Genomic DNA, 21,519 nt, shown 5'->3' with positions numbered 1-21,519 from the left:
TCCTAAGTGCATTCCTCCTGCAGACGTTTGCAAGAGGTTCATGCTAAGAGATTACAATCCTGAGCAGTTAGGAGGCCTCAGGTCACTGTCACGGGATTGCTGCTGCAAACTTATCAATGAAAAGAAAAAAAAGAAAAACTGAATTTTAACTTGCATTCAAAATGTGCCCTTATTGATCAACAGGGTTTCCTCTTATCTCTGATTTGATGGATCCGGCCTTGACCTTGCCCGGGGTCCAAAGGCTGCCCACAGCAGGGGAGCCCAGGGTCGGCCAGCTGCGGTGCTGCAGGACCCGGCCTCATAGCGGCACAGGGACCTGGCGCCCACGGCGTGATTTGGCACTGACAAGAAAGACCCCATCCTGCAAGGGCTGCCGGCTCAGTGACAAGCCACCGAGGCCTTTTGATCAGGAAGGGACGGTGACACTAATTATGTTTTGCAAGGAGCACTCTGGCCTCTCTGCAGAATGTGGGGAAGGAGGAGGGCAGGTGTGGAAGCAAAGGGCTAGCTGGGAGGCGACTGCAGAAAGCCAGGGACAGCCTGCTTGGACAAGAGGGGTGGGACCTGGGTAATGGCAGAGCGGACATCAAAAGTTCAAGGGCTCAGAGAAGAGTGAGCGTTTGTTAAAAAACAAAACTCTCCCCAGGCGTGGTGGCTCACACCTGTCATCCTAGCACTCTGGGAGGCCGAGGCCAGAGGATCGCTCAAGGTCAGGAGTTCGAGAGAGCAGCCTGAGCAAGAGCGAGACCCCGTCTCTACTAAAAATAGAAAGAAGTTAATTGGCCAACTAATATATATAGAAAAAATTAGCCAGGCATGGTGGCGCATGCCTGTAGTCCCAGCTACTTGGGTGGCTGAGGCAGGAGAATCGCTTGAGCCCAGGAGTTGGAGGTTGCTGTGAGCGAGGCTGATGCCACGGCACTCACTCTAGCCTGGGCAACAAAGCAAGACTCTGTCTCAAAAAATTAAAAAAAAAAAAAGAAGAAAGAAAGAAAAAGAAAATACAGTGTCCAGGCCGGTCTCGGATGGCTCACGCCTGTAATCCTAGCACTCTAGGAGGCCAAGGCCAAGGTGGGGGATCGCTTGAGCTCAGGAGTTCAAGACCAGCCTGAGCAAGAGCGAGACCCCGTCTCTACTATAAATAGAAACAAATTAATTGGCCAACTAAAAATACATAGAAAAAATGAGCCGGGCATGGTGGCTCATGCCTGTAGTCCCAGCTACTCGGGAGGCTGAGGCAGGAGGATCGCTTGAGCCCAGGAGTTTGAGGTTGCTGTGAGCGAGGCTGACACCACGGCACTGTAGCCCAGGCAAGAGTGAGACTGTGTTTCAAAAAAAAAAAAAGAAAAGGAAAGGAAAAGGGAAAGGAAAAAGGGAAAGGAAAAAGGGAAAGGAAAGGAAAGGAAAGGAAAGGAAAGGAAAGGAAAGGAAAGGAAAGGAAAAAGGAAAGGAAAAAGGAAAGGAAAAAGGAAAGGAAAGAGGAAAGGAAAAAGGAAAGGAAAGGAAAGGAAAGGAAAGAGGAAAGGAAAGAGGAAAGGAAAGAGGAAAGGAAAGAGGAAAGGAAAGAGGAAAGGAAAGAGGAAAGGAAAGAGGAAAGGAAAGAGGAAAGGAAAGAGGAAAGGAAAGAGGAAAGGAAAGAGGAAAGGAAAGAGGAAAGGAAAGAGGAAAGGAAAGAGGAAAGGAAAGAGGAAAGGAAAGAGGAAAGGAAAGGAAAGGAAAGGAAAGGAAAGGAAAGGAAAGGAAAGGAAAGGAAAGGAAAGGAAAGGAAAGACAAGACAGTGTCATGCTGCCAGACAGAGGGCTGCCTTTGCCTACCAGGCAATTCCTCCAGGCAGACGTGGGGACCTGAGTATGCACGTATCTGGGCACACCCTACCCGGAGGTCCTGGGTGGGACCCAGCTCCCCACGTATCCCGAGGGATGACTGCAGATGGGAAGGGAAGAAAAGAGAAGAGAAGAGATAGCAAAGAGACGCAAGATCTGAAGGGGAGAAACGGTGTTGGGAAGCGTGCAGTTCATGGCGCAGGGGTTTAGCTTGCAGAGCTGGGCAGCGGGGAAATGAACGGGAGGTTAAGCAAAGGCTACGGAAGGGTGCAACAGGGAAGATCAGAGCCAGGACTCGACCCCGGCACTCCGGAAGGCCCTGGAATACAAGGTCCCTTCTCCACACTCACTCCTCCCATACATCCTGATCTTTCCAGCAAAGGATCTATAAGAAATTAACAACTTATGGAAATTATTACTTATCATGCTGTGCCAACTCTACTTGGAATTCTGCCTAATCTTATGTATTTATTTATTTCGGGGGGGGGTCATGTTTACTGGAAACATATCCACAGTAAACAATATTGTAGACAGTAAAATTCACCTTCTTGATGCGCAGTTTTCAGATTTTTAAAAATGTATACACATTGTTCAGTTGTTTGCAGGTACATGGAAAAATAAATAAATAAATAAAATAAAAATGTATACACAGCCGGGCGCGGTGGCTCACGGCTGTAATCCTGACACTCTGGGAGGCCGAGGCGGGAGGATCGCTCAAGCTCAGGAGTTCGAAACCAGCCTGAGCAAGAGCGAGACCCCCGTCTCTACTAACATAGAAAGAAATTCATTGGCCAACTAAAAATATATAGAAAAAATGAGCCGGGCGTGGTGGCGCATGCCTGTAGTCCCAGCTACTTGGGAGGCTGAGGCAGGAGGATCGCTTGAGCCCAGGAATTGGAGATTGCTGTGAGCGAGGCTGATGCCATGGCGCTCTAGCTTGGGCAACTCTGTCTCAAAAGAAAAAAAAGTACACAAAGCCTGGTACAGTGGCTCATGGCTATAATCCTGACACTCTGGGAGGCCAAGAGAGAGGATCACTTGGAGGTCAAGAGTTCAAGACCATCCTGAGCAAAAGCCAGCTCCATCTCTACTAAAAACAGAAAAATGAGCCAGGCATGAGCACCTTGTAGTGGGGAGGCTGAGGCTGCAGGATCTTTTGAGGCCAGGAGTTGGAGGTTGCTGTGAGCTAGGCTGATATTTCAGCACTCTAGCCCAGGGGACAGAGTGAGACTGTCTCAAAATTGTATACAGTCATTAATGTTAAATGCCTGAGGTGACGGATACCCCAATTACCCTGATTTGGTTAATTCACATTGTATGACTCTATCAAAACATCATTATAGGCCGGGCGCGGTGGCCTGTCATCCTAGCACTCTGGGAGGCCGAGGCGGGAGGATCGCTCGAGGTCAGGAGTTCGAAACCAGCCTGAGCAAGAGGGAGACCCCGTCTCTACTATAAATAGAAAGAAATTAATTGGCCAACTAATATGTACAAAAAAAATGAGCCGGGCATGGTGGCGTATGCCTGTAGTCCCAGCTACTCGGGAGGCTGAGGCAGGAGGATTGCCTGAGCCCAGGAGTTGAGGTTGCTGTGAGCGAGGCTGATGTCAGGGCACTCACTCTAGCCTGGGCGACAAAGCGAGACTCTGTCTCAAAAGAAAGAAAAAGAAAGAAATTAGCCAGACAACTAAAAATAGAAAAAATTAGCCAGGCATAGTGGTGCACACGTGTAGTCCCAGCTACTCGGGAGGCTGAGGCAGGAGGATCTCTTGAGCCCAGGAGTTGAGGTTGCTGTGAGCGAGGCTGATGTCAGGGCACTCTAGCGCGGGTGACAGAGCGAGACTGTCTCAAAAAAAAAAAAACTGTCCCCCGCCAGTGTGATTTCTGGGTTCACTCGGTTGACTCTCCAGTGCCCACGTTACCTTCGGAGAAAGGCGAGAATTGCACCCGCTGAACCCTAACCCTGACAGCGCCGCCGGCCCCGGGTGACTCGCTCCAGCGTCGCTCTCTGCGTCGCCGAATCCGTGCACTTTTCACGTTAAACCGTGGGAAACTTGCAACCCACCCGCCTGGCTTCCTGGCTTCCAAGAAGCAGACGGAACACCGCCGCCCTCTCCAGACCCGCGAACGCAGCCCTCGCCCCCGTCCACTCACCCGGTCGGCAGCGGCGGGGTCGCGGCGGGTGTCGCCGGCGGGTGTCGCGGCGGGTGTCGCCGGCGGGGGTCGCGGCGGGTGTCGCCGGCGGGGCGTCCCCGAGGCTCCGGGCCGGGCCGGGCGCGCTCAGCGGCGGGGCATGCACGCGCCCCGGGTGGCAAGGCGGCGAGGACTCGGCCGGGCCCCCGCACTGGCCCTAGAGAAGCAGATTCCACGGAGACCGCGGCCCGGGGCGTCTCCGCCGCGCCTTCTAATCCGCCGCGAGCGCGCCCCGCATCTGCTCTCCGGGCGGCCGCGCGCCCCGACCTCAAGTCCGCTCCGCTGGGGACGCCCCCGTCCCTCCCGCGCGCGCCGCGGGCCACTCGGAGACGCTGCCCGGGACGCCGCGCGCCCGAGCGCCCCCTTCAGGCCGCGGAGGCTGAGGGCGGGGGCGGCGCTGAGGGACGGCGGGGACCGCGCTGAGGGGCGGCGGGGACCGCGCTGAGGGGCGGCGGGGTGGCGCTGAGGGGCGGCGGGGACCGCGCTGAGGGGCGGCGGGGTGGCGCTGAGGGGCGGCGGGGTGGCGCTGAGGGGCGGCGGGGACCGCGCTGAGGGGCGGCGGGGGCGGCGCTGAGGGGCCGGGGTGGCGCTGAGTGAGGGGCGGCGGGATGGCGCTGAGGGTCGGCGGGGGCGGCGCTGAGGGGCGGCGGGGCGGCGTTGAGGGGCCAGGGTGGTGCTGAGGGGCGGCGGGGCGGCGTTGAGGGGCCAGGGTGGTGCTGAGGGGCGGCGGGGCCGGCGCTGAGGGGCCAGGGTGGTGCTGAGGGGCGGCGGGGCCGGCGCTGAGGGGCCAGGGTGGTGCTGAGGGGCGGCGGGGCGGCGTTGAGGGGCCAGGGTGGTGCTGAGGGGCGGCGGGGCCGGCGCTGAGGGGCGGCGGGGCCGGCGCTGAGGGGCCTGGGCGTGACGCTGAGGGGCAGTGGGGTGGCGCTTGGGGGCCGGGGCGGCGGGGACGGCGCTGGGGGGCCGGGGTGGCGCCGAGGGGCGGCGGGGACGGCGCTGAGGGGCAGTGGGGTGGCGCTGGGGGGCCGGGGCGGCGCTGAGGGGCAGTGGGGTGGCGCTGGGGGGCCGGGGTGGCGCCGAGGGGCAGCTGCGCGGACGCGAGGTCCACACGACACACGCGTCCCGGGCGGCCGGCTCCGCGGGTGGCGGGCCGGAGGCGACGCGCGGGCGGAAGGCGTGGCGCCGCCTGCCCGGCCCTGATAAGCGCCGCGCCGCCCCGGGACAGGAGCCACCGCCCTCCGCGGGGACCCGGGGTCGCGGGGGACGCGCCCGCTTGGAGTCGCTGCCTCTGGGGCAACTGGCAGGAAAGGGACGGCGACAGTCAGCTCTGGAGACCGCCGGCGCTCCCGGGCCGAGCAGGACCTCAGCTGACGGGGTGGCTTCGGGCGCAGCGCCCGCCTCTGGGACGCTGAGGCCCGGGGTCCCCCACACACAGGCCGCGCACCCCGAGAGCGAGGACGCACTTTCTGGAAAATGAGCTTCTAAGAAATGAGATGCCGGCGCCCCGGGGCCACCAAAATCAGGAACTGAATCTGGAGAGACGGGAGAGGAGGGGACACATTTTTTGAATGAAAATATTACTGTGAATAGTTTATTTTATTTTTTTGAGACAGAGTCTCCCTTTGTTGCCCAGGCTAGAGTGCCCTGTCATCAGCCTCGCTCACGGCAACCTCCAACTCCTGGGCTCAAGCAATCCTCCTGCCTCAGCCTCCCGAGTAGCTGGGTCTACAGGCGTGCTCCACCATGCCCGGCTAATTTTTTCTATACATATTAGTTGGTCGATTAATTTCTTTCTATTTATAGTAGAGACTGGTCTCGCTCTTGCTCAGGCTGGTCTCGAACTCCTGACCTCGAGTGATCCTCCCACCTCTGGCCTCCCAGAGTGCTAGGATTATGGGCATGAGCCACCACCCCTGGCCTGAACACTTTAATTGTGACTCTAAACATTCCTGGTGCAAATACTTGTCTGCAGCCGTCTGAGGGTGTGGCAAAGCTCCAAAGAGATTGTGTAGGTTCAGGAAAAGAGCTGCTCATCAGGCCTTGAAAGTGTGCACGGCCATCGCGACATTCCCCTGGGAAACTAGTGTCTGCACTGAGATGTTTCCGGTTTGCATTTACAAACAAAAATCATAATACAGGTTAAGTTGGTCAAATCAACACTAGGAATTATTGGAATTGTTTACCCAATACAGGAAAGTTTTAGCCAAGAAGCCTAGATTTTAAAAATTGGTTACACGTAATTCTTTTGAATATTAAAAATACTATAGCACTCTGGGAGGCCAAGAGGGATGGATTGCTCAAGGTCAGGAGTTGGAAACCAGCCTGAGCAAGACCCGTCTCTACTAAAAATAGAAAGAAATTAATTGACCAACTAAAAATATATATACAAAAAATTAGCTAAGCATGGTGGCGCATGCCTGTAGTCCCAGCTACTCGGGAGGCTGAGGCAGGAGGATCACTTGAGCCCAGGAGATTGAGGTTGCTGTGAGCGAGGCTGATGCCAGGGCACTCAGTCACCTGGGCAACAAAGTGAGACTCTGTCTCAAGAAAAAAAAAAAATACTATACTGGCAGAGATGTCGAAAATAAAAGATAATAAAAAAATTTAATAAGAGAAAATATATATATAAATAAATTAACTAAATAAAAATACTATACTGTAATACGTTTAAAGGATTTTGGGATATATATATTCATGATGCATCCAAACATTTCGGCAAACTTTTTCTTTTGAACTCATTCATTTCTGTCAGTTTAAAGACCCATATACAAATACATTTTAGTCATACTTCATTTTAAGCCAAAATTAGGATAAATTCTTCAGCTCTCACTCTTAGTGATAGTTAGCAAAAATTGAAAAACACTCTCCAAAGAATAAAATTTTATGATACCAATAAAGATAAAAAATTTTCCAACAAGCTCTGAAGCCAATTCCAGGAGGAGACTTCATAAAAATGGAGAAAACACACATGAAATTGATATAAAGCACATTTTTTAAAAGGATACTAAATTGAATATAGCATTCGATAATTATGTAACATAAAAACAAACCAAAATCCTATACATAGAAATAGCTGAGTAGCAATATTGTACAGGAAAATGTTAATTTGTTCTTGGTAGTAACATGGATGCCTTTTTTTCTTTCTCTTTTAGTGTGATTTTTCTAAATTTGCTCTAATGCAGATATATAATGCAAAATCAATTTTAAGAGTAAAATAAATTGATAAAATGTCCATATAAAGACACAATGCTTAGTCATGTGTCACTCAAAATAGAGCTAAAACCACTAAAACAAACAACAACAAAAGTTTCTACCTTATTTTAACTCTAACTTTTAAAACAGTTTGTCATTTTTCATATAGATAGGTCAGTTCATTTGGGGCTTTACTATTTTCAAATGCTGTTTTTTTACTTTTCGTGTTTGATAATTTTAGAATTATCAAGAATTTTAGAATGATCAGAATTTTAGGGAGAGAGGAACCTCACAGCTGTCCAAAGGAGACTTAATTTGCACAAGGTCTCAACACTTAGATGACTTACAGCCTCCAAGGCCATTGCCCTCTGCCCTCCACCACTTGACCTCTCTTTCATTTTACTTAACAAGAGTGACTTCCCAGTAGTTACAGAGCCCAGTAATGGGACTGTCCCTGAACGCCGGTGCACCAGTTGCAAAGAGCTGGTAAAGACCTAGTGTAGTATGTTTCTTAGTGCTTATTCCAAAGGTGAACTGTCAAGGGTTAATTTTCCCCTAGCAAGTCTCCAAGTTTCAGAAAGGGCTCATGACAGGCCTGGGGACATTTGGCTCCGTATATAACATATTTACTGGGTCGAAGTCTATTTATTTTCACTGCCACTCCCAGTTTAAAAAAAATAAAATATTAGCCGGGCATGGTGGTGCACGCCTGTAGTCCCAGCTACTTGGGAGGCTGAGGCAGGAGGATCGCTTGAGCCCAGGAGTTGGAGGTTGCTGTGAGTGAGGCTGACGCCACGGCACTCACTCTAGCCTGGGCAACAAAGCGAGACTCTGTCTCCAAAAATAAATAAATAAATAAATAAAATATAGTAGAAGACAGGTTACAAGTACACAGATGGGCCAAAAAGCAAAGACAAAAAATTAAATACTCCCCCCACAACCACGCTTGACTAGCTTTAAAAAAAATAAAAAAAAATTAAATAAATTTTTTCAAGTCAGAAAATAAATAAAATAAAAATCACGTAATCAAACTTTCTCCCTAAAAGAAATAAAAAAGTAAAGTAAAAATAAGAAAAGAAGAAGAAAATTTAAAAAATATATAAAAATAAAAAAGAATCATACCAATCAGATGTCCATTTGTTATTGTCTTTGTTAACAACCCTTTATCTCTTAGTGTTATAAACTCCACTTAAAACTGATTAGTCTCATTCTTGTCAAATAAATAAATAAAATAAAAATAAAAAAGAAGACAGGCCACATGCGGTGTTCCCTCATGGCTCTACTCAGTCCCTGCGAACAGGGGCTTCTCATGAACACGGTGGGAGAAGTTGAGCCTATAACCTGGTAGTAAGTAAAGGAATGGAAACAGTTGAAACCCTTCCTAAAGCTTTTAGTATAAAAGGAAGGTGAGGCCCGGCACGGTGGCTCACTCCTGTAATCCTCGCACTCTGGGAGGCTGAGGAGGGAGGATCTCTCAAGGTCAGGAGTTCAAGACCAGCCTGAGCAAGAGCAAGACCCCATCTCTACTAAAATAGAAAGAAAATTAATTGGCCAACTAAAATATATAGTAAAAAAATTAGCCGGGCATGGTGGCGCATGCCTGTAGTCCCAGCTACTCGGGAGGCTGAGGCAGGAGGATTTCTTGAGCCCAGGAGTTGGAGGTTGCCATGAGCGAGGCTGATGCCACAGGCACTCTAGCCGGGGTGACACAGGGAGACTCTGTCTCAAAAAAAATAAAATAAAAAATACATAAAAGGAAGGTGAGAGAAAGGAATATAGCTAGAGGCTATCTTGGAGTTCAGAGAAAATAAATGTTTCCTATACGGTTTGAGTTGGACAGGCCAGAACACGTGTGCATGCCAAGAGGACAAGTCATGAAGAAAAGGTGGTTGTTACTAATATCAGGAAGCAGAATGGAAATGAGAACCAGAGGAATTAAAATCAGAAAAGGAAAAGGAACTTATTTATTTATTATTTTTATTTACTGATTTATTTTTTTTGAGACACAGTCTCACTCTGTGGCCCAGGCTAGAGTGCCATGGTGTCAGCCTCGCTCACAGCAACCTCAGACTCCTGGACTTAAGTGATCCTCCTGTCTCAGCCTCCCAAGTAGCTGACACTACAAGCATGTGCCACCATGCCTGGCTAATATTTTCAACCTCCTGACCTGGAGCAATCTGCCCGCCTCGGCCTCCCAGAGTGCTAGGATTACAGGCGTGAGCCACCACGCCCGGCCTGGCTAATATTTTATATATATATAAAAATAAATATATATATAAATAAAAAATATATATATATATTTAGTTTTCCAGCTAATTCACTTCTATTTTTTTAGTAGACAGGGTCTCTTGCTCAGGCTGGTCTCGAACTCCTGAGCTCAAATGATCCGCCCCCCTCAGTCTCCCAGAGTGCTAGGATTACAGGTGTGAGCCACCATGCCTGGCCCCTCTTCCACTTTTATTTTAAGGACACTTGCTATTACAATGGGCCCACTACAGCCAGGTTAATCTCCCTATTTTAAAGTCATCTGATTAACAACCTTAATTTCATCCTCAATCTTAATTCTCCTTTGCTGGGGAATCTAACATTCACACTGGGGGATTAGGACGGGGACCTCTTTGGGAGGTCATTCTTCTGCCTACAGCAAGGCGCTGAGGAAATGGAAAAGGAGGCTAATGTAGGGACCCACGGGGTCGGTATGCAGACAATTTTAAACTGAAGACATTTGAGGCACAGCCTTTCTGAAGTGTCCCTTATTTGACTAAAGGCAGAGATTTCTGAAAATGAAGCTGCCAAAAAAATCCCCTCTTGGGGAGCTTCACTGCCTTGAAGGAGACCACTTGTCCCTGAATGAGAAATTGCATAACTAAATATTGTCACAAATTGTCACACCTTCATTTGTTTCCCTAAAAAGCCCCTTTGTCTTTCCTTTCAAAGACCATTCGTTTCCCCACAGAAGCCCTTTCTCCTCTCTCTCCTTTCCCACATTATTCTTTTTTTATTTTTTGAGACAGAGTCTCACTCTATTGCCCGGGCTAGAGTGAGTGCCGTGGCGTCAGCCTCGCTCACAGCAACCTCAACCTCCTGGGCTCAAGCGATCCTCCTGCCTCAGCCTCCCGAGTAGCTGGGACTACAGGCATGCGCCACCATGCCCGGCTCATTTTTTTCTACATATGTATTAGTTGGCCAATTAATTTCTTTCTATTTATAGTAGAGATGGGGGTCTCGGTCTTGCTCAGGCTGGTTTCGAACTCCTGACCTCGAGCGATCCTCCAGCCTCAGTCTCCCTAATATTGACATTCAGGTTTTTACAAGGTTCAAACACTAAAGTGGAATTATGGAAGTGGGAGGGAGGTGTATTTGTTTCCTATTGCTTGAGTGACACATTATACCATGAAGGTAGTGTCTTAATTAAAACACCAGGCATTTGTTATCTTCCAGTGACAGAAGTCCAGAGTCCAAGCTCTGCTCAGGGTGTCCTGAGGCCAAGTGTCAGCCAGCTGAACCCTTAGAGAGGCTCTTATCTAAACAATCTACTTCCAGCTGAGTCAGGCTGTTGGCAGAATCCAGTTCCTTTGATTTTAGGGTGGAGCCCCTATGTCCCTTCTGACTGTCACCAGGAGGGGGGGGACCCTCAGCTCCTCCAAGCTGCCTGCATTTCTTCCCCTGTGACCATTCCCACCTTTAAAAAGCAAGTTGAGGCCAGGCACGGTGCCTCACACCTGTACTCATAGCCCTCTGGGAGGCCGAGGCTGGAGGATCGCTCAAGGTCAGGAGTTCAAAACCAGCCTGAGCAAGAGCGAGACCCCGTCTCTACTAAAAATAGAAAGAAATTAATTGGCCAACTAAAAATATATAGAAAAAATGAGCCGGGCATGATGGCAAGTGCCTGTAGTCCCAGCTACTCGGGAGGCCAAGGCAGGAGGATCACTTAAGCCCGGGAGATTGAGGTTGCTGTGAGTTAGGCTGACGCCATGGCACTCACTCTAGCCAGGGCAACAGAGTGACACTCTGTCTCAAAAAAAAGCAAGATGAGCCTTCTCAAACTTCCAATCTGACTGTTGTTCCTCCTGTCTTTGGAAGGGCTTATGTGATTAAACCAGGTCCACCTTTTATAATCTCGCTATTTTAGAGTCAACTGATTTGGGGCTTTAGTTATGACAACAAAATCCCTCAGATCAGAACCTAGGTTAGTGTTTGATGAAATAACCAGAGGATGAACTGGAGTCGTAGGGGCTGGAGGAGAGAGAGATCTCTAGCATTCTGCCTACCCTACAGGTGTAGCTGAGATCAAAGAACACAAAAGATAAGGCGTTGGGTTGTGCTTCCAAACAGAGACAATGCCAAGATAATACTGATATTGGAAAGGAAAGAAATACCAAAAGCCTTGTGTCAAAGTCTTGTAAAGATCTGGAGAGTGACCAGAAGGGGTCTGATAGCCTAAACACAGAGAGGGACAGCCTAGTGGGGGTGGGGAGAGGCAGAGGGTTGGGTATTATGAGCCCAGGTGCGAGAGCCAGACCACCTTGGTTCATATAAATACCGTGGACAAGAGACCAATTAAGAAATAATTCATATGGTTAGAAAGGTCATTTGGCCATAAAGTTTGTTTGGTTATAAAGTTCACTCATAAAATGGAGTACAGTGGGAAAGAAAATGTAAGTACTGATAATTAACTTGCAGAATCAGATAGTACAATAGAGTATATCTGAAAAAACAGACTGAAATATTAAATATTGAGAGTTCACCAAACTAAATTTCAATACCGATCAAAGGTCTTTTGTTTAAGCAAACTTTTTTTTTGTGAAGTATAGCACACATACAAAAAAAGAACAGAAAATCTAAGCGGACAGCTTGATATATATTTTCAAGGTGAGCACACCTGTATATTGGCCACTTAGATTTTTTTAAAAAGGGGAGTATTGGCCAGGCGAGGTGGCTCACGCCTGTAATCCTAGCACTCTTGAGAGGCTGAGGCAGGAGGATCACTTGAGCTCAGGAGTTCAAGACCAGCCTGAGCAAGAATGAGACCCTGTAAATAGAAAGATATTAATATGAATAGAAAGAAATTAATTGGCCAACTAAAATTATATAGAAAAAATTAGCCTGGCATGGTGGCGCATGCCTGTAGTCCCAGCTACTCGGGAGGCTGAGGCAGGAGGATCGCTTGAGCCCAGGAGTTTGAGGTTGCTGTGAGCGAGGCTGATGCCACCGCACTCACTCTAGCCTGGGCAACAGAGTGAGACTCTGTCTCAAAAATAAATAAATAAATAAATAAATAAATAAATAAATAAAAATATTTTATGAGAAGAATCACTTCAATAGAAACATTCTCTAAGCACCTGCTGTATGTAGAGCTGACTTTGGGGTCTGAACATATAGGCTACCTCAGTCCACACGTATTTCCACGTGTCACCTAGCTCAGTGGCTTGAACACAAGAGCTGCTTCATAAACATTTGTGGAGGGAATAATAAAATTGAGTTTATCTTATGTAATTCAGGGGCCTATTCACCCTCCCCTCAATTCCCCATGTTGTAAAAATAAAGGACAGTCTCATAAAGGACTGACCTTTCACGCCATCTATTTCTGACTAATATCAGCCTTTTATTGCCTGTGGAGATACGAGTTTATTTGTAGGAGCGACTAAAGTTAAAATGTAATGAGCATCAAATGAACTTGCGATTCAGCATTGAACTTGTGATTCATTGTACGAGGATGTCAACAAAGCTAGAACTTACTGCCTCACCCAGAACTGCATTTTAGTCTTCACTAATATTAGGTCCTCACTAATATTAGACCAAGAAACATGCATTCATGATTTCTTCTATTAATACATGTGTTCTGCAGTAGGCTTGATCTATATAAACCCACCAAAGTCTGAGGAAGCTCAGAGGTGCAAGAAAGAGACTGACATATCCAATTTCTCAGAAAGAAATATTTAGTAGAGGCCGGCTGTGGTGGCTCACGCCTGTAATCCTAGCACTCTGGGAGGCCGAGGCGGGAGGATCGCTCAAGGTCAGGAGTTCAAAACCAGCCTGAGCGAGACCCCGTCTCTACCATAAAAATAGAAAGAAATTAATTGGCCAACTAATATATATAATATAAAAATCAGCCGGGCATAGTGGCTTGTGCCTGTAGTCCCAGCTACTCGGGAGGCTGAGGCAGGAGGATCACTTGAGCCCAGGAGTTTGAGGTTGCTGTGAGCTAGGCTGATGCCACGGCACTCACTCTAGCCTAGGCAAGAAAGCGAGACTCTGTCTCAAAAAAAAAACAAAAAACAAACAAACAAAAAAACCAGAGATCCTTCCTTCTTGGCCTCCCAAAGTGCTAGGATTATAGAAATGAGCCACTGCACTCAGACTTCTTTTATAACTTTTTATGTTTTTTGTTGTTGTTGTTGTTGTTGGCTGCCTATCTGACTTTATTGATTTGTATTTTAAAAGAATATCTTTTAGGGAATAGACTCGGGCTAATTGCTTACAAGTCATGCTGTGAGTACATGAGTATTTGCTACAATTTTCTCAACACTTTTTGTGCATTTAGAATAATCTAGATTATAATATTTCCTGGAAAATTTATCACAGTCACTTGTATTAACTGGCCAGACCTAAAACTGAATCATTTATAACTACTTTTACATTAACCTATCAGAATAAAGAATGTGTCTCAACTTCTGGTCTCCAAATAAAAAAGGAATTAAAAAAAAAGAATAAAGAATATGTTAACATAAAGCATTTGTTTGCTGTCTAGAGAGCCTAGAAAACAGATTGGGTCCATAGAATGTATCCTGGGATCAGAAAGCTCTGCATTTGATCCTGCCTTTGGGTTTTACTAACCTGGAGGGTGGTTTTGATTAAATCACTTAACCTCACCAATCTGCCCAAGCTTGATCTAATCATCTTTATCTCCAAAGCTTTTGTGAAGATGAACTGCATAGTATTGTTCTCAGCACAGAATGATCATCTTGTGAATGGTGTCTTTATTATTGTTAATCACAATTACCAGCATCTGAGAATACTTAACTACACTTTTAACACTGAATCAGCCAATTTGAAAATTGCAGGCATAAGAGCTTCCTCTTTGTCATGCTGTCAGAGATAGCACACCTGAGGGTTTTCCATTACCCGATGAAAAAGCTCTTAGGCACCCACTTTCTTTCCTCTGATACCTGGAAGTGCCTGTGTAGGAGCCTTGAGTATCTCAGTTATAGAAAGGAATGTCCAGCCGGGAGTAGTGGCTCACACCTGTAATCCCGGCACTCTGGGAGGCCAAGGCAGGAGGATCGCTTGAGGCCAGGAGTTCGAGACCAGCCTGAGCAAGAGCGAGACACCCCCCCCCCCCGTTTCTTATAAAAATAGAAATAAATTATCCAGACAACTAAAAAATATAGAAAAAATTAGCCGGGCGTGGTGGCGCATGCCTGTAGCCCCAGCTACTCAGGAGGAGGCTGAGGCAGGAGGATCGCTTGAGCCCAGGAGTTGGAGGTTGCTATGAGTGAGGCTGACGCCATGGCACTCTAGCCTGGACACCAGACTGAGACTTTGTCTCAATAAAAAAAAAAAAAAGGAATGTCTCATAAGGAAATCAATTAATTACCATATTGATTCATATGTCAATTTCCTGTCAGTTTAATTATTATGAATCAGCAACTATGAGCCTAATCACCACACGTCCACTGAAAAGATCATTTCCAGACCCACGTAGGTGAGGCCCAGCCTCTTAACTGGACTGATCCTACCTAAGTACTGCTTACCGAGTTCTAAGTACTGCTGCTTAGTCAGAAACTCGTCATTCGACAAGTCACTGAGACATCAAAACAAACAATGTGCTTTGTCATGGCTACTAAGGACAGAAATTGACATTTTAATCTGTAGAAGCAGACTTCCAGTTCCTGGTCCGGCAGGTAAGGAGCTTGGAAGTCACCACTGTATTCTAATAACAAATAAGAAGCTGAACACACTCAAACATCAACAACTCTTCTTAGATCTGTCAGAGAAGTGACAATACAGGGCAACCTACCGCCCTAAAAACTGGAGAGACAGGGCGACAGAGAACGACAGCTTATTGGAGCAGAAACCCGCTAGTAAATATCTTCACGGGCCAGTTCTGGTGGCTCACACCTGTCATCCCAGCACTTTGGGAGGCTGAGGGAGGAGGACCGTTTCGAGCCAGGAGTTCGAGACCAGCCTGAGCAATATAGTGAGACCCTGTCTCTACAAAAAATTTTAAAAATTGGCCAGGCGCGATGACTCACACCTGTAATCTTAGCACTCTGGCAGGCCGAGGCAGGAAGACCGCTTGAGCTCAGGAGTTCAAGACCAACCTGAGCAAGAGTGAGACGCCGTCTCTAGTAAAAATAGAAAAATTAGGCCAGGCGCGGTGGCTCACGCCTGTAATCCTAGCACTCTGGGAGGCCCAGTCGGGCAGATTGCTCGAGGTCAGGAGTTTGAAACCGGCCTGAGCAAGGGCAAGACCCCATCTCTACTAAAATAGAAAGAAATTAATTGGCCAACTAAACATATATAGAAAAAATGAGCCGGGCATGGTGGCGCATGCCTGTAGTCCCAGCTACTCGAGAGGCTGAGGCAGGAGGATCGCTTGAGCCCAGGAGTTTGAGGTTGGTGTGAGCGAGGCTGACGCCACGGCACTCTAGCTGGGGCAACAGAGTGAGACTCTGTCTCAAAAAAAAAAAAAAAAATAAGACTGCCAGGATTCAAATCATCCTAGTCAACAGCTCAGTTGTGTCACTTTGTCCTACTTCCTCAGTTTCCTCTTCTCTCCAAAACTGGACACCTAAGTCTTAGGTGTCTCTTACATGACTTAAACCATATAAAGTGTTCAGAAAAGTGAATGGCAGGTAGGAAGTCCATAATAAATGTTAGCTGTTATTATTAATAGTAAAAGACGAAAAAATCAACTGGCATGCGCCACCATGCCCAGCTAATTTTTTCTACTTATATATTAGTTGGCCAATTAATTTCTTTGAATTTATAGTAGAGACGGGGGTCTCGCTCTTGCTCAGGCAGGTTTCGAACTCCTGACCTCGAGCAATCTGTCCGCCTCGGCCTCCCAGAGTGCTAGGATTACAGGCGTGAGCCACCGCGCCCGGCCTGATTTTTCTATTTTCTATTTTTAGTAGAGATGGGGTCTCACTCTTGCTCAGGCTGGTCTTGAACTCCTAAGCTTAAGCCACCATATTTTAGATGCTGGATCAATTAACCTAACTTGGCAAAGCAAGAAAGCTTCATTTTATTTTATTGGTTCTGTTGCCTATAAATAAAGGAAGATTAGTTAACAGACTGTGTTTTGAAGGAGAGATGACCTTGGTCGCTTTCAGCAGAAGGGGATTTGTTACTCTCTCCATTACAGAAGGATGAACTTCGTTGTTTTGCAGGCATTGGCTGTGAGGATTAGCATGCTTATAGGGGTATTTAAATTTCATAGTTCCAGTAGGTCTATTTCTGCATGGAAATAGACTTCAAACCAGGGGGCCTAAACTGCCAAAATATTTTCCACTTAAATGCAAAATATGTTTGCAAATCCCACAGAACAGGAAGACCGGGCTGTCTTAAACAATGTTGCTTAGTCTCTTAAAAGTGCTGCCAGTTATTAGTCTTGGCTTTGCTTTCTTAAAGCTGCTTCCTCTTTGGCCAGGAGCTGTCCTCCTTTTCCTGAAGCACATGGGGCCACATTAGGAAATGTTCAAAGAATTCCTGTAGTCCTGTTTCCTTCAAATTCCACTAGTAGAGAACTTGACCGGTGACTGAAGTATAATCACCAATCACTTGTGTTCTTCATTTTTTGCTTTCTTTTTTTTTTTTTTTTGAGACAGAGTCTCACTTTTGTTGCCCAGGCTAGAATGAGTGCCATGGTGTCAGCCTCGCTCACAGCAACCTCCAACTCCTGGCCTCAAGCGATCCTCCTGCCTCAGCCTCCCGAGTAGCTGGGACTACAGGCATGCGCCACCATGCCCGGCTAATTTTTTCTATATATATTAGTTGGCCAATTAAATTCTTTCTATCTATAGTAGAGATGGGTCTCGCTCTTGCTCAGTCTGGTTTCAACTCCTGACCTTGAGCGATCCTCCTGCCTTGGCCTCCCAGAGTGCTCGGATTACAGGCGTGAGCCACAGAGCTTGGCCACTTGTGCTCTTCTTTACAAAATCATTGAGGTTTTTCAAAGACTCCAGCAGATTGCAATGTATCATTTCATCAGTATGAACTTTATCCCTCTAGCTATGGGTTGCTTGACCCTCTAACAGTTTATTTGGTAAAGCCAAGATTCCAACCTTAAAATGCTTTACCCCTAGGGAATATGCATTCCAACTGTGTTTTGAGCTGCAAAACTCTACCTTTTTTGGAAAAGGTAGAGATCTAAAGTTTTCTTTGCAGACTACCTTCCTATATACACAACGATTCCAACTCACGTGATGTTAACAAGAAAAACTAAAAAATATAAATGACCCACAGATGCACACTTCATTCTGAAATTTACCCTTCTCTTCCACTTTTATAAGGGTACTCTTTTCCTTTCTCTGTGGTCATCAGTCCCAGCAATTCTTCCTGTACAATGTTTGAGGACTCTGTCCCTTTCCATAACTTTTTGTTGTTGTTGTTTTTGAGGCAGAGTCTCACTCTGTCGCCCAGGCTAGAGTGAGTGCCGTGGCGTCAGCCTCGCTCACAGCAACCTCAAACTCCTGGGCTCAAGCGATCCTCCTGCCTCAGCCTCCCGAGTAGCTGGGACTACAGGCATGTGCCACCATGCCCAGCTAATTTTTTGTATATATGTTGTTCAGCTGTCCCGTTAACTTCTATTTTTGGTAGAGTTGAGGTCTTGCTCTTGCTCAGGCTGGTCTCAAACTCCTGAGCGCAAGTGATCCACCCGCCTCGGCCTCCCAGAATGCTAGGCTTACTGGCGAGAGCCACCCTGCCCGGCCCAAGGGGATATTCTAAAACTAAATTGCCTGCCGGGAAGAGGGAGATCGGACAGGCCCCCCTCTCTTCTCGGAGTTATTTTGTGTAACCCATTAACAGGCCTAAGGGTATGCAAGACACACCTGCAGCTCCTCAATTTGCACAACAAATCTATGTGGGTGGCTTGTCTCTGATTAACAGAAATCCTTATCTTAAAACATTCCAAGCCTTTAGACCAGGCATCCCCAAACTATTGCCCCCACTGCCTGTCCTGCTTAGCAGCCAACTGGTCGCCGGCCCACAGTGCGCATGTGTGGAGTGTGCACCCCACTCTCCAACAACCCTCCAGTGGTCAGAGGGACAGTGGACTGGCCCCCTGTTTCAAAAGTTTGAGGACCCCTGCTTTAGACAAAGCTTCATGTTTTTAACCAATCACAAGCCAAAGAATCTTTAAACCCACCTGTAACCTGTAAGCCCCGCCCCCCTCTACCCTTAGCACCCCTCGCTTTGAGATGTCCCACCTTTTTGGGCCAAACCAATGTCTGCCCCCCCCCCGTCTCCTTGAAATGTATAAAAACCAAACTGTAACCCAGCCACAGGGAGCCCAATTGCCCAAGGCTTCTTGGGCATGGCTCCAGGTCATGGTCCTCAAATTTGGCTCAGAATAAATGCCTTTGAAATTATTTTACAGAGTTTGGCTTCTTTTCTGTTGACAAATCAAATCCAAACTCTTGAGCCTGAAAAACACGGGTGCAACATCCTAATGTAAAGGGTCAACATGCATCCATCCATAATCTTATTTATTTTATTTTATTTTATTATTTTACAGAGTCTCACTTTGTTGCTCCGGCTACAGTGCCGTGGCATCAGCCCAGCTCACAGCAACCTCCAACTCCTGGGCTCAAGCAATCCTGCTGCCTCAGCCTCCCCTGAGTAGCTGGGACTACAGGCATGCGCCACCATGCCCGGCTCATTTTTTCTATATATATTAGTTGGCCAATTAATTTATTTCTATTTATAGTAGAGATGGGGTCTAGCTCTTGCTCAGGCTGGTTTCGAACTCCTGACCTTGAGCAATCTGCCCACCTCGGCCTCCCAGAGTGCTAGGAGCTAGCTCCATCTTAAGTTGCCCATGCTCATGTCCTGTAGGGCAGGGGGTGAGCATGGGTCCCAGTTTGGGTGGAAAAGTCCCAGTTTACATGTATTGCTCCAAAATAATTATGAATAGTGGCCTCTTCCCGCTCTTAAAGGTACTGGTTGCCGGAGCTTTAGATGAGAAACCAAAATAATCATTTTCTGGACTCTGGCGCCCTCTTTTGCTGAACACACAGAAAGTTTTTAGGGCAAGGAGGTTTTTAGAGGTTTGAGCATTTCACATTCTGATGATGCTGCTACTCAGAGGAGAAACTACTGCAAAACATGAATTCCCAAAGTGGATCGTCTAGTAACTTCTAACCTCAAAGATCTCAGCGTTGAGTGTCATGTCGTTAGACTTGAGCACTGACCAGCTTTTCCTGGTTGCTGTCATCTTTGGGCTCCAGAACCCTCTTCCTCATTTGTCAGTAATCGTAGCTCCCGGTACTCTTGCCACTCTCTCTAATACTGTCATACTTGTGTCTTAATTCTCGGCGAAGTCACCACATATGTGAATGATCTTGCCAGCACCCTGGCACCTCTGCCTACCTTGAACTTGTCTTCTCCGGTGATCTGATTCTCCGTCCGGCCTCAGCTCTGCGGTCCCAGGTCATGCCAGAGACTTTGTCATCATCGATCTCATTTTATGCACCTCACCCTCTGACCATCTTATTCTGTTTTTTCACCTAACGCCACTGAGTAAGGCAACTCCTGCAAACCTTCCACCCCCACTGGGTCGCACAAGGGGCTAACTACGCCAGCAGGTCACTGTGCCCCACCCCTCCCTGCTTTCTTTGGTCACCATGCCTGCTGAAGTCCCACCAACCATTCATTATAATCCCATCCTTGCAAACACTTGCAAAGCTACTTTGCTCCTCTCTTTTTTTTTGAGACAGAGTCTCACTCTGTTGCCCAGGCTAGAGTGAGTGCCGTGGCGTCAGCCTCGCTCACAGCAACCTCCAACTCCTGGGCTCAAGCGATCCTCCTGCCTCAGCCTCCTCCAGAGTAGCTGGGACTACAGGCGTGCGCCATCATGCCCGGCTTAATTTTTTCTATATATATTTTAGTTGGCCAATTAATTCCTCTTTCTATTTATAGTAGAGACAGGGTCTCGCTCTTGCTCAGGCTGGTTTCCAACTCCTGACCTTGAGCGATCCTCCTGCCTTGGCCTCCCAAAGTGCTAGGATGACAGGCGTGAGCCACCGCGCCCGGCCGAGGCCTTTCTTTTTTGCTCAGAGTTTCAGTTTGCAAGATGACACAAGTTCTGGAGATGGATGGTGGTGATGGTTGCACAACATATGGATGTAGTTAACGTAGTTAGTTCATTGGTTTTTTGGTTTTTTGTTTTTACAATTGGGCCAATGTTTATTGCAAGTCTATTACACTTGAGGCCACATGTAGGATGCAGAAAACAGATACAGAGTTGAACAAGACTTAGTCACTGCCAACCACGAGTTTACAGTCTAGAAGATTTGTAATTTAAAAACTAAATGATCAGGCCGGGCGCTGTGGCTCACGCCTGTAATCCTAGCACTCCGGGAGGCCGAGGCCGGCGGATTGCTGGAGTCAGGAGTTCAAAACCAGCCTGAGCAAGAGCGAGACCCCATCTCTACTATAAATAAAATGAATTAATTGGCCCACTAATATATATAGAAAAAAATTAGCCAGGCATGGTGGCGCATGCCTGTAGTCCCAGCTACTTGGGAGGCTGAGGCAGAAGGATCACTCGAGCCCAGGAGTTTGAGGTTGCTGTGAGCGAGGCTGACACCATGGCACTCACTCTAGCCTGGGCAACAAAGCGAGACTCTGTCTCAAAAAAAAAAACAAAAAAAAACACTAAATGATCAGACATAATGAGATGTGGTCTGGGACTTAATAGTTTATTGCACAGATATTCACTGAACGTCTATGTGTGCCAACAACTAAGTGTCAGGATTACAGCTTTGACTTAGGCAAAGATCTCAGCCTTGAAAAGATTATATATATGTATGCATGTGTGTGTGTGTGTGTATATATATATATATATATATATATATATATATTTTTTTTTTTTTTTGAGACAGAGTCTCACTGTATTGCCCAGGCTAGAGTGCCATGGCGTCAGCCTCGCTCACAGCAACCTCCAACTCCTGGGCTCAAGCGATCCTCCTGCCTCAGCCTCCCGAGTAGCTTGGAACTACAGGCATGCGCCACCATGCCCGGCTAATTTTATATATATATATATATATATATATACATACATATATATATATTTTAGCTTATATGG

At 47.3% G+C, this 21,519-nt stretch overlaps 1 protein-coding gene across 3 annotated transcripts in view; it reads right to left on the bottom strand.

Moving 5' to 3' along the window:
- Positions 1 to 21,519, bottom strand: part of ABCG2 (ATP binding cassette subfamily G member 2 (JR blood group)) — a 76,587-nt gene that overhangs the window by 50,964 nt on the left and 4,104 nt on the right. Inside the window, exon 1 of one of the 3 annotated variants that reach the window (XM_075998741.1) lies at positions 3,978 to 4,298. The exons of 1 other annotated variant lie outside the window; for it this stretch is intronic. The gene's annotated coding sequence lies outside the window, so the exon portion shown is untranslated. Of the gene's footprint in view, positions 1 to 3,745; positions 3,915 to 3,977; positions 4,299 to 21,519 lie in introns of those variants that run through there. One more of the 3 variants, XM_075998739.1, reaches the window with a different exon arrangement.

This window comes from Microcebus murinus, chromosome 29 (assembly GCF_040939455.1).
Source record: "Microcebus murinus isolate Inina chromosome 29, M.murinus_Inina_mat1.0, whole genome shotgun sequence".
Classification (NCBI taxonomy): domain Eukaryota; kingdom Metazoa; phylum Chordata; class Mammalia; order Primates; family Cheirogaleidae; genus Microcebus; species Microcebus murinus.
Note: the sequence above shows the minus strand (reverse complement) of the source record. Positions and strands in the feature narration are given on the sequence as shown.